The sequence below is a fragment of the Peromyscus maniculatus genome, chromosome 6, assembly GCF_049852395.1.
Source record: "Peromyscus maniculatus bairdii isolate BWxNUB_F1_BW_parent chromosome 6, HU_Pman_BW_mat_3.1, whole genome shotgun sequence".
NCBI classification, from domain to species: domain Eukaryota; kingdom Metazoa; phylum Chordata; class Mammalia; order Rodentia; family Cricetidae; genus Peromyscus; species Peromyscus maniculatus.
Genome location: NC_134857.1, coordinates 51,485,173 through 51,496,066, shown reverse-complemented (window position 1 = coordinate 51,496,066; position 10,894 = coordinate 51,485,173). Strand labels below are relative to the sequence as shown.

General features: G+C 37.5%; 1 long non-coding RNA gene across 1 annotated transcript; it reads right to left on the bottom strand.

The window, feature by feature from the left end:
* Positions 1 to 1,624: 1,624 nt before the first annotated feature.
* Positions 1,625 to 4,032, bottom strand: LOC143273738 (uncharacterized). The gene is made up of 2 exons (XR_013051929.1): positions 3,680 to 4,032; positions 1,625 to 1,888 (listed from the first exon to the last, which is right to left on the bottom strand). It is a non-coding gene; the product is annotated as an uncharacterized LOC143273738 (long non-coding RNA).
* Positions 4,033 to 10,894: the final 6,862 nt, after the last annotated feature.

Below are 10,894 nucleotides of genomic sequence, written 5' to 3'. Positions count from 1 at the left end.
TTTATGGGATTTCCATGTGATTTAAAAGTGTGTTTTTCAGTGTATCTCAAGTGCTTTTTCTTTGACTCTTTTTTTTTCTGTTGGTTTGTTTTACTTTGCTTAGGTTTTTGCTGTTGTTTTTGTTTGTTTGTTTTGGGTTCCATTTTATAATAAGAAAGAAACCAAGGGTGTGGATTGGGGGTGGGAGTCAGGGCTTGGAAAGGTGGGGAGTATCTGGGAGGAGTTTGGAAAGGGGAAACCATGATCAGATTACATGATATGAAAAAAATCTCTTTTCCCCGATGGAAATTAAAATTATTTAAAAAAAATCAAAGAAAGAAAATAAACAATTCAAATTTTAAAGTGGGCTGTGGAACTGAAGAGAAAATTCTCAAAAGAAGAAATACAAATGAATAGGAAATACTTTAAAAAGCATTCAACATCCTTACCCATCAGAGCAATGCTAATTAAAACTATTTGAGGATTCCATCTCCCCCATATCAGGATGCTCGTTGTCAGGAATACAAACGACAACAAGTGCTGACACTATAAGGTAGAAGCCATCCTCCAATACACTGGCTGAGAGTGTAAACTAGTATAAACTAGTGCAGCCACTTTGGAAGCTCCTCAATAAACTAGAAATAGAGCTGGCATATGACCCAGCTGTATCCACTTCTGGGCATGTACCCACCAGATGTTATGGGAAGTTCATAAGCCCTAGTGTAGAACCTACTGTTGATTTTTTTCTAAATGTTCTCAAAGAGAATTCTAAATATTTATGTTTATGCCCATACATCTAGTATGCTCCCAGCCTTGGTAAGAGCTGCTTCTTTCTGTGGTACACGGCAGCCAGTGATGAGAGGCAGAGACTGAGTACTCAGATGTAAACAGAACTCTGTATCAAGCCTCCCCAGGGAAGCAGAAGAGGAAGCAGAGGAAAATGTAAGAGCCAGAGGATGGCAAGGAGTACTGTGAGACATTGCCTTCTGCTCGTGGCTATCGTGTTCATGAACTCTCAGTAGCTGTGATTATCTGCACGAGACCTAGTCAAGATCAAGCTAGCCAAAATCCCAGCATAGACAGAGTAAATGATCTCCAGAACCCTGCCCACACTGAGAAACTATTGACAATTGGTAGTTTGGGGTTAAGGGAGAATCATTCTCATTTGAGGATGAAGCCACTGATGTGTTAGCGGATGACTAGCCCATACCCTTGCATATATGGGCAGCATTAGCTGGACTTAGTGGGTTACAAAAGAAGGCCCAAAGCTAGAAGGGGGTCACACTGGAGGAGATGTGGAGAAAGTTAAAGGGGAAGGGAGGGAGATATGATCTCTATATAAACAATATATAAATAGATATATTTCATTGTATACATGTGTAAAATTCTCAATGAAGAAAACATATTACCCCAAAAAAAGAGAATAAAGAAGTAGAGGCAGTGGTCATTGTGACAATGGTGATAGTGTTGTTGTGCTGCTGCTGGTGGTGGCGGTGGTGCTGTGTGTGTGTGTGTGTGTGTGTGTGTGTGTGTGTGTGTGTGTGTGTGTGTGTGTGTGTGTATGTGTGTGTGTTGACAGGGCCAGGCAGGTAACCAGTGTCATCTGGAATCAGAGTTTGAGTATATGCACACACTTCTCACACAGTTTCCGCTTGCAAGTTTATTTTTAGCCAGGAGTCAGACTGCACATCAGGCATTCCCTGAAGTCCTGACACCATGGCACTTTTTTTGTGTCCCCCCTTTTTATTTTATAATCATCAGTCTCACATGTGTAGATGAAAATGTCATCTCATTAGACTTGGCACTGGTCAAGCACTCACTAATGAGTCTATTTTGGGCTCCATGACTGACTGAGTATGGAGAGATTCCAGAGAATTGTAAAAATGATTAATGGCCTGGAAGCGGGAACCTGTGAAGAAAAGATGCAAGAAATTAATAAATTTAAGCAGACTAGATGCAGAGGCTTTAGGATATTACACAGGGGATATCTGTTTCCAATGAGACTGAAACAAGAGATTTGGGACAGCATTTAGAGGGAAGGAAGTGTGGGGATTGTGAGGCTCTCTACAGCCAGTGTGACTCAGCAGCTTGGTTCTGAGCCGCACTTAAAGTAGTCCCCAGAATTACCTTCTAAACCTTGTTAAAGCAGCCTTCCAGAAGTGGCTCTAATCTCACTTTTGACACACAAATTTGTCCTGGAACCATCAGGTAAGACTTTTACCCAAGTCACATGTCTTTAGAAATACTTCTTGGAGCCAGATATAGTGACTAACACTTGTAATCCCAGCATGTAAGAGTCAGAGGCAGGAGGATTGCTGTGAGTTTGAGTCCAGTGGGCAAAATAGTGAGTTCCTCACCAATCTGAGTGACACACAGTGACACCTTGTATAACATCTGGAGGGACTTTTAAACTTTATGCAGACAAACAAATGTTGGTTAAGATTGATTGAACCCATGCTCTGTAATTAGCAATATACATGCCTCACTAGACATACTTTCAAACAGTACTTGATAAAGACAGGCGGGCATTTATTAAACCAATCACCAGGGCTTTCAAACTCAAGAGCAGGCAATAACTTTCACCTACATTTGCATGGATGTACCCATGGGTCAAACGCTTGGGAAACCTCAATCGTTCTGCTATTTGGCTCCAGGAACTTAATGAGCATCTCTTTAGTGTGTCCCACATCACCTGGTTTTACATTCATCCGCTCATATTTGCCACAGCATTGTTCCAGTCTTAATAACTGCACAGATAGACAAAAAGTCTGCCTGCCTCTCTTTATACACCTGCTGAAGATGCCGTCTTTGAAAACTGAGCCTTGTTTCATTGGGTATTGTAGATGTAACCAATCGCCTTTTTAAAATAAAAAACACAGAGCCAATGTAAAAGAGAAAGCCGAGAGGTCAGAGCTCAGAGATAAAATCTTACCTCCTGCAGTGCTCCTAACTTCCCCGAGAGAGGGCGGTACTTCCTGTGTCCCTGTTTAAATAATCTTTCTGTTCTGCCTTCTCACTGGTTGTAAACCCAACCACATGACTGCCTCATCACTGCCTGTAAGTACCGCCCTCCAGGTCTTAAAGGCGTATGTCTCCAATACTGGCTGTATCCCTGAACACACAGAAATCTACCTAGCTCTTCTAACCACCACGCTCTTACTATGGCTCTAATAGCTCTGACCCCAGGGCAACTTTATTTATTAACATAAAATTAAAATAACATTTCAGTACAAATAAAATATCACCACATTTTTATTCAACAATCTGTACACATTTTTGGCAATCTATGTTTCTTGTTAACCATCGGAATTGTTGGTGACATTTGCTGGGTGCCGAGGCTCCATCTTCCCAGAACTGATTAATCACATTGTGTTCTTTTTTTGTTTATAAACATCAGTTACCAGGAGTTTAGACTTTTCTAAGATTTGTAGCTTGTGTTACAAAACAAAGAAATTGTAGATGATGATCATACATACATACATAGAAACATGCATCATGTATTCATAAAGGGATAGCACTTCCCCACCAACATGAGTAGAGACTTTTACCCTGAATCAGTAACATGTTCAGAGTGCTCTAGAGCCACACTGTTATGTGACACACACCATGGGAAGGATGGGAACAAATCACCCGGGCCTCACTTTGCCCTTACCACTAATATTTAAGGACATTTGATGAGCCATTGAATTGTTCTCCTCACCTGTAAATTGGTCTGTAAAAATACTTGTCCTTCATTCTTCACAGAATAATTTTGAGGATGTAAAGATGAAATTAATATGCTTTTTAAAGTATGTCCAAATCCAAAATGTAAAAATAAGATTATGTTTATATTTGAATACATTAAGTAGTATAAAATACATAATATAAATATAAAATAATATTAATATAAAACATATAGTATATAATTTCCTCCTTGTATGCTTGTGAATACTTCAAATAACAGCAATGAAAAATGAACAAAGTCACTTACCATCAAAGTTTTATGCCTATGGGTTCAATGTATTTGTTCCATTATAAGGTTTTGACAGACTTTGAAAGGTAAGACCATATAAGTGTAATATTATAAGAATGGGGAAATTACAAGATAAAAATGAAAACTGAAAGTAATGGACAAGAAAAATATTTGGGTAGAAATTTTCATTAAATAAAAATTTCTATTTGGGTGATGAGGAGACTTGTAATACTGCTCTAACACAGAACTGAATGCTGTATCTTTGATTTAGAGCAAGTTCAGTGTTTACATGGTTTTACTTTATTAAAAAAAAAAGCCTTGAGGTGCTCAAAAGGTAAGGCTCCCCATAAATTATGCTGTGTGACTTCACACAGCACAGTCATTAATCACAAGCCTTAAAGTTTTCTTTTCTTTCACATTAAACAAAGAAGTCCAGAGACATAAAGGAAACAGGTCAAGATGAGCTGCAGTGACTATTTGTTTCACTTTAAAGAGTCGTCTCTGAAAGGGAAATGTGTCAGGTTTATCATTCCCAACTTACTAACTGTCCTGGGTTTGGGAAAGAACTTTCTCAAGCAGTCTCTCCCTCTTTTCTCTCTCTCTTTCTCTCTCTCTCTCTCTCTCTCTCTCTCTCTCTCTCTCTCTCTCTCTCTCTCTCTCTCTCCCTCCTATCTCTCCCTTCCTCCTCCTCCTCCTTCTCTGTCTCTCTCTCTCCCTCTCTCTCTCTCCCTCTCTCTCTCTCTCCTGCCCTCCCCCCTCACTCCATAATATTTTTCAACATTCAATGTAGATGTAACCAATCGTATTATTAAAATAAGAAACACAGAGCCAAGGTAAAAGAGAAAAGCCGAGAGGTCAGAGCTCAGAGATAAAATCTTACCTCCTGCAGTGCTCCTAGCTTCCCCGAGAGAGGGAGGTACTTCCTGTGTCCCTGTTTAAATAATCTTTCTGTTCTGCCTTCTCATTGGTTGTAAACCCAACCACATGACTGCCTCATCACTGCCTGTAAGTACCGCCCTCCAGGTCTTAAAGGCGTATGTCTCCAATACTGGCTGTATCCCTGAACACACAGAAATCTACCTAGCTCTTCTAACCACCACGCTCTTACTATGGCTCTAATAGCTCTGACCCCAGGGCAACTTTATTTATTAACATAAAATTAAAATAACATTTCAGTACAAATAAAATTTCACCACATTTCCCCTTTTCTATTTTAATAAAAAGAAAAAAGGCAAAAGGTTATAGCTAACAAAAGAAAAACTATATACAAAAGTACAATAACTATATACAATATATACAAGTAACAAATACCTAAACGATGTCTAGTCCATTTGTATTTGACAAATCAGAGAAAATAATTCCCTTATCTATCCTATTTTAGTAAGTCCAAAATGTATCTAATTCACTTTCTATCCTAATTAATCTTCAACTATAACTAACTAATCTTCAACTCCCTCAGAGACCCAAGAAGGAAATAATATTAGCTAACAAAAATAAAAACAGGAAGTGCACAAAAGCAACTTCCAAAAATTTTGTGAGTCGACAGAAACAGCCAGCTGCCTGGACAGTCACCTGAGGTTTCTCCACAGTTTTGGGGCATCATCTTCAGCCTATAGGCTTATCGTATCTGACAGACTCATTTGTGAAGTAGGTTGTACACAAGGTCAACAGTTCAACCTCACATTGGGTGAGAGCAGTCCATGTACCAGAAACACCTGAATTCCACTAGTGTCATGTCATGATTCAGGATTTTAAATTCTGGAAATTGTTGATGGTTTTTTGAATTCAGCTGTCCATTCTTCTTGGCTGTGTATATATGGCTTCATCTAAGCATGCCCTTCTCCACATCCCTCTATTAAATGCCAGTCTACTATTGAGAGGCGTGAGCTTTCAGTTGCTGTTCCATTGCACAACAGAAGCCATCGGCCCACTGCCTGTTCAGCTGCCTTCTAAGAAAAGGGTACTGTACCTTTTCCAGATTGTGAAGGCGACTTCAGGGATGGTGCCATATTGTCCTGGCCTCAGAAGATGCCTTTTGATAAAGCCATAACCACACTTGTTTTGGCAGGAATTGGTAGTCCTTTGTTTCGTGTTCTGTCTGTCCATTTTGTCCTGTTGATACGAGGATACTTTGTTGTCCAGTGGCTAACTTTTGCCACAATGAAAATTAACTCCATATGCAGTTTCTTCAATGCCCATATTTTCTCTGAAGTAGATTGGTACTGCCAGGAGCTGACATGTCTCAAAAAAGAAAAATTTCTAAGTTATTAAAACATTTTAAATGCCATATTCTGTAGATCTCTGAAGGGTTTGAAGATGACCTGTCTAAAATATATCTGCTCAATTTTTAAAACATATCTAATATGACTACAATTTCTATTGTAATGTCTAACTACTAACTTTCATTTCTTTATATCCTAAGAGTTGGTAATAATGTAAAGTATTTAAAACTAGTAATTGTCTTTTTCTTTTCTTTCTTTTTTTTTTTTTTTTTTTTTTTTTTTTTAAACAAGAACCTTAAATCTAATCTCCTTTGCTTAGCCTTTTTCCTAACCCTTGACAACAACTTGTAACCAACCCCCCTAAACAATGAAAATTATCCCAGACCCAAAACCCATTAAAAGAACCAAAAAACCACCCGCCCCACACCACCTCTTTGGGAATGTGGGCGTCATTCTTAAAATTGCTTCCTGCTGGGTATGGGCGAAGTTATCTTTATCCTGAAAGAAAATTTTTTAGGTTAATTGTCAAATTCTAGGAAAGATAACTATATCCTTCATTATTATCCAGTCTATGTATAAAGCCAAAGTTCAGGGTTTATCTCAAGTCCTTATTCAAGTAGTCTTTGAGACTGGATCATCTCAGCTAGTCATCTCAAAATTGCTCTGAGCACCTTGTAGTTCAAAGCTGATCTGTAGATGATGTTTGTCAGTTCAGTGATATTATTATTGTCCATGTGGAATTGTTGTTGTTGTGTTTGTTGTGTTTGTTGTTGTTGTTGTTGTTGTGGGGCCCCATCTTCTTCCTGGAGACTTCAGTTGATGTTAGGCCTGGCCGTGATTTCCTGCAGAAAACTGATAAGAGACTCGAACACAAAGACATATATATGCAGCTAATTGAAGCCTTTTTTCTAGAATTAGTTAGTACTCTATATGACCATTCCTATCTTAACAAAGTTTAAAATGTATATGTATCTATTAATCTTGTAAATTTTGATATAAAATTTATACTTTAAGAAAGGTTTAAAGAATCAGAATAGAATCAAAGAGTTGAGATTAGTAATAGAATAGTCCCTTAATTAATTTGGCTTTTGTCCTGTCCCATAGCAGAAAATGGCTCTTTTATTCTGTCATGATACAGGGAGTTTGTATTTTCATTTTAACAACATGCTTGAGTTTAAAGAAGGAGAGAGCCATTCTCCAACTCCAAAGTCAGCTTTAAATTTTAATTGAACTGGGACTATTAGAAAACCAATAGTGTTAAATCTTTAGAGAAAAGCAGAAACAAACATTTAAGAAGACATAAAATTTTTTAGATAATATATACCCATATGCCATATACTCCCATATACTCTGTTTCCTGGGATAGATGATTTGTCCCTTTTCTTCAGTTGTCTCATTTGTCTTGTGTCCTTCAGATTCCTTAACCTTCATTCTCCTAAAAGACAAAAACAAAAACCTTCCCCCAAGACTAATTTTGGGGATGTTCCTTTTTGGCAAGTTATTATCTGATTAAATGAAAAGACATGTGTTATAGGTACAAGTTAGTTTAAATTGGATGTTCATGCTGATTGATGAACTATCACCTCCTCTAATTAAGAGGTTTTTTCTTGTTCAAATCGAACCTTTATCAATTTTGATGGTATCCACAGCTTATCTTCTCCTGTAGAAACAAAAGCAAAACCTCGTCCCCAACGTAATACATACCCTGGCTTCCATTCTGAGGTCAGCACATCCTTAAAGTATATAGGCTGATTTAATTCTGTAGTTTTTTCTATTACCCAATGTCTCTCTGCAGCTGTTGTTCCTTTCTCATTGGCATTCAGAAAATTCAAAGTTAATAGAGCATTATGCAGTCTATTTCTGGGGGTTTTTGTTACTCCTTTCTGTTTATTTAGCATATCCTTTAGAGTTCTGTTTGACCTTTCTATAACTGCTTGACCTGTAGGATTATGTGGTATACCTGTAATATGCTTTATATTGTAATAAGCAAAAAACTGTTTCATTTTAACAGAGACATATGATGGAGCATTGTCAGTTTTGATTTGTGCAGGTATACCCATAATGGCCATAACTTCTAGCAAATGAGTGATTACAGAATCAGCTTTTTCAGAACTCAAAGCAGTTGCCCATTGAAATCCTGAATAAGTATCGATAGTGTGGTGTACATATTTCAGTTTTCCAAATTCTGCAAAGTGAAACACGTCCATCTGCCAGATTTCATTCCTCTGAGTACCCTTTGGGTTACATCCTGCTGGTAATGGTGTTTGATTATAGAAAGAACAAGTAGGACATTTCTTTACTATTTCTTTGGCTTGTTGCCAGGTTATGGAAAAATCCTTTTTTAAACCTTTACTATTGACGTGATGTTTTTTATGAAAGTCTGAGGCCTCCAGCACATTTCCTATCAATAATTTATCAATCTCATCATTGCCTTGTGCTAGAGGGCCTGGCAGACCAGTATGAGATCGGATGTGAGTTATATATAAAGGATGACTCCTTTTCCTGATTGTATCTTGTAATTGAATAAATAGTGAAGTTAATTCTGAAGCATCAGGGATAAATTCTGCAGTCTCAATATGTAATACCACTCTTTCAGCATACTGAGAGTCAGTTACTATGTTGAGAGGTTCTGAAAAATCCATTAATACCAACAGAATAGCATACAATTCTGATTTTTGCACTGAATTATAAGGACTTTGTACCACTTTACTTAAATTTTCTGATTTGTAACCTGCCTTTCCTTGTTTGTTGGCATCTGTATAAAATGTACGAACTCCAGATATGGGTTTTTGCCGTACAATTCGAGGCAAGATCCAATCAGCTCTCTTTATAAAATCAATTCTGTTGCTTTTGGGATATTTGCTGTTAATTTCTCCCAAAAAATTACTGCAAGCTCTTTGCCAAGGTTCACTTTCTGTCCATAATTTTTCAATGTCCTCCTTAGTTAAAGGTACGACAATTTCTGCTGGGTCTATTCCTGCTAATTGACGAAGTCTCAATTTTCCTTTCCAAATCAAGTCAGAGATTTTTTCCCCATAAGTTTTTAATTTTTTATTTGGTTTATTTGGTAAAAATATCCATTCCAATATAATATATTCCCTCTGCATTAATATTCCAGTAGGGGAATGCCTAGAAGGTAAAATAACCAAAATGCAATCCAGCTTTGGATCAATACGATCCACGTGCCCTTCATGTACTTTCTTTTCTACCAAGGCTAATTCTTTCTCAGCTTCAGGTGATAATTCTCTTGGACTATTTAAGTCCTTGTCACCTTCTAAGGTTTTGAACAAATTAGTCAGTTCATCATTTTTTACCCCAACAATAGTTCGTAGATGAGAAATATCTCCAAATAATCTTTGAAAGTCATTAAGAGTCTGTAGTCTATCTCTCCTAATTTGCACCTTTTGGGGTCTAATTTTTTGTAGCTCTATTTTATATCCTAAATAATTAATAGAATCTCCTCTTTGTATTTTTTCAGGAGCAATTTGTAATCCCCAGCAAGGCAAAATTTTCTTTACTTCTTCAAACATTCTTTCTAAAGTATCTGCATTTGAGTCAGCTAGTAAAATATCATCCATATAATGATAAATTATAGATTTAGGAAATTTTTTACATATCACTTCCAATGGCTGTTGTACAAAATATTGGCACAGAGTTGGGCTATTTAACATTCCCTGTGGGAGGACCCTCCATTGAAATCTTTTAACCGGTTGAGAATTATTATAAGTAGGCACTGTGAAAGCAAATCTTTCTCTGTCTTTTTCTTGTAAGGGTATTGAAAAGAAACAGTCTTTTAAATCAATAACTATGAGAGGCCATCCTTTTGGTAACAGAGTAGGCAAAGGAATTCCAGATTGTAGAGAGCCCATCGGCTGAATTACTTTGTTAATTGCTCTAAGGTCTGTTACCATTCTCCATTTACCAGATTTCTTTTTAATAACAAATACAGGAGAATTCCAAGGGCTGGTTGACTGTTCAATATGCTGAGCATTTAACTGTTCTTCTACCAGCTCTTCTAAAGCCTGGAGTTTCTCTGTTGTTAAAGGCCATTGCTGAACCCATACAGGCTTGTCTGTTAACCATTTTAAAGGTAGAGCTGTTGGTATTTTTGGAAGATTATCAGTTGTTGTGCCCTGTTCTTGTATAATATGGATGGCTGGTGACCACTCAAAATAATGCCTTCTAATATTTCTCTCAGAAACATGTGCTAGTTTATGATTTGTTTCTGAGATTGGAGGGATTTTAATCTGAGTATTCCATTGTTGCAACAAGTCTCGACCCCACAGGTTCATAGCTATGTTAGCGACATATGGTTTTAATTTTCCTCTCTGTCCTTCTGGACCTATACATTCCAGCCATCTTGCACTCTGTTTCACTCCAGATAATGTCCCAATTCCTAACAGTTGAACGTTTACCTCCTGAAGAGGCCAAGCTGGATGCCAAAATTCTGGTGCAATTATGGTAATGTCCGCACCTGTGTCTACCAGACCAGACAACAAAACACCATTTATTTTTATCGTTAATTTTGGTCTCTGTTCATTAATAGAAGTTTGCCAAAAAATTTTCTTTATGTTTTCTCCTGAATTTTCTATTCTCTCTTTTTCATCATCCTGACCAGCATGATTTATTCCAATAGTCATTTGGTTATTTAATCGCTCAGAGCAGGGATTTCCTCTACAGCTGCAGGAAAGGTTTGAACTGGTTTTGCTATGGGGGCCTGCATGAGGCCCCTCCCGGAGTT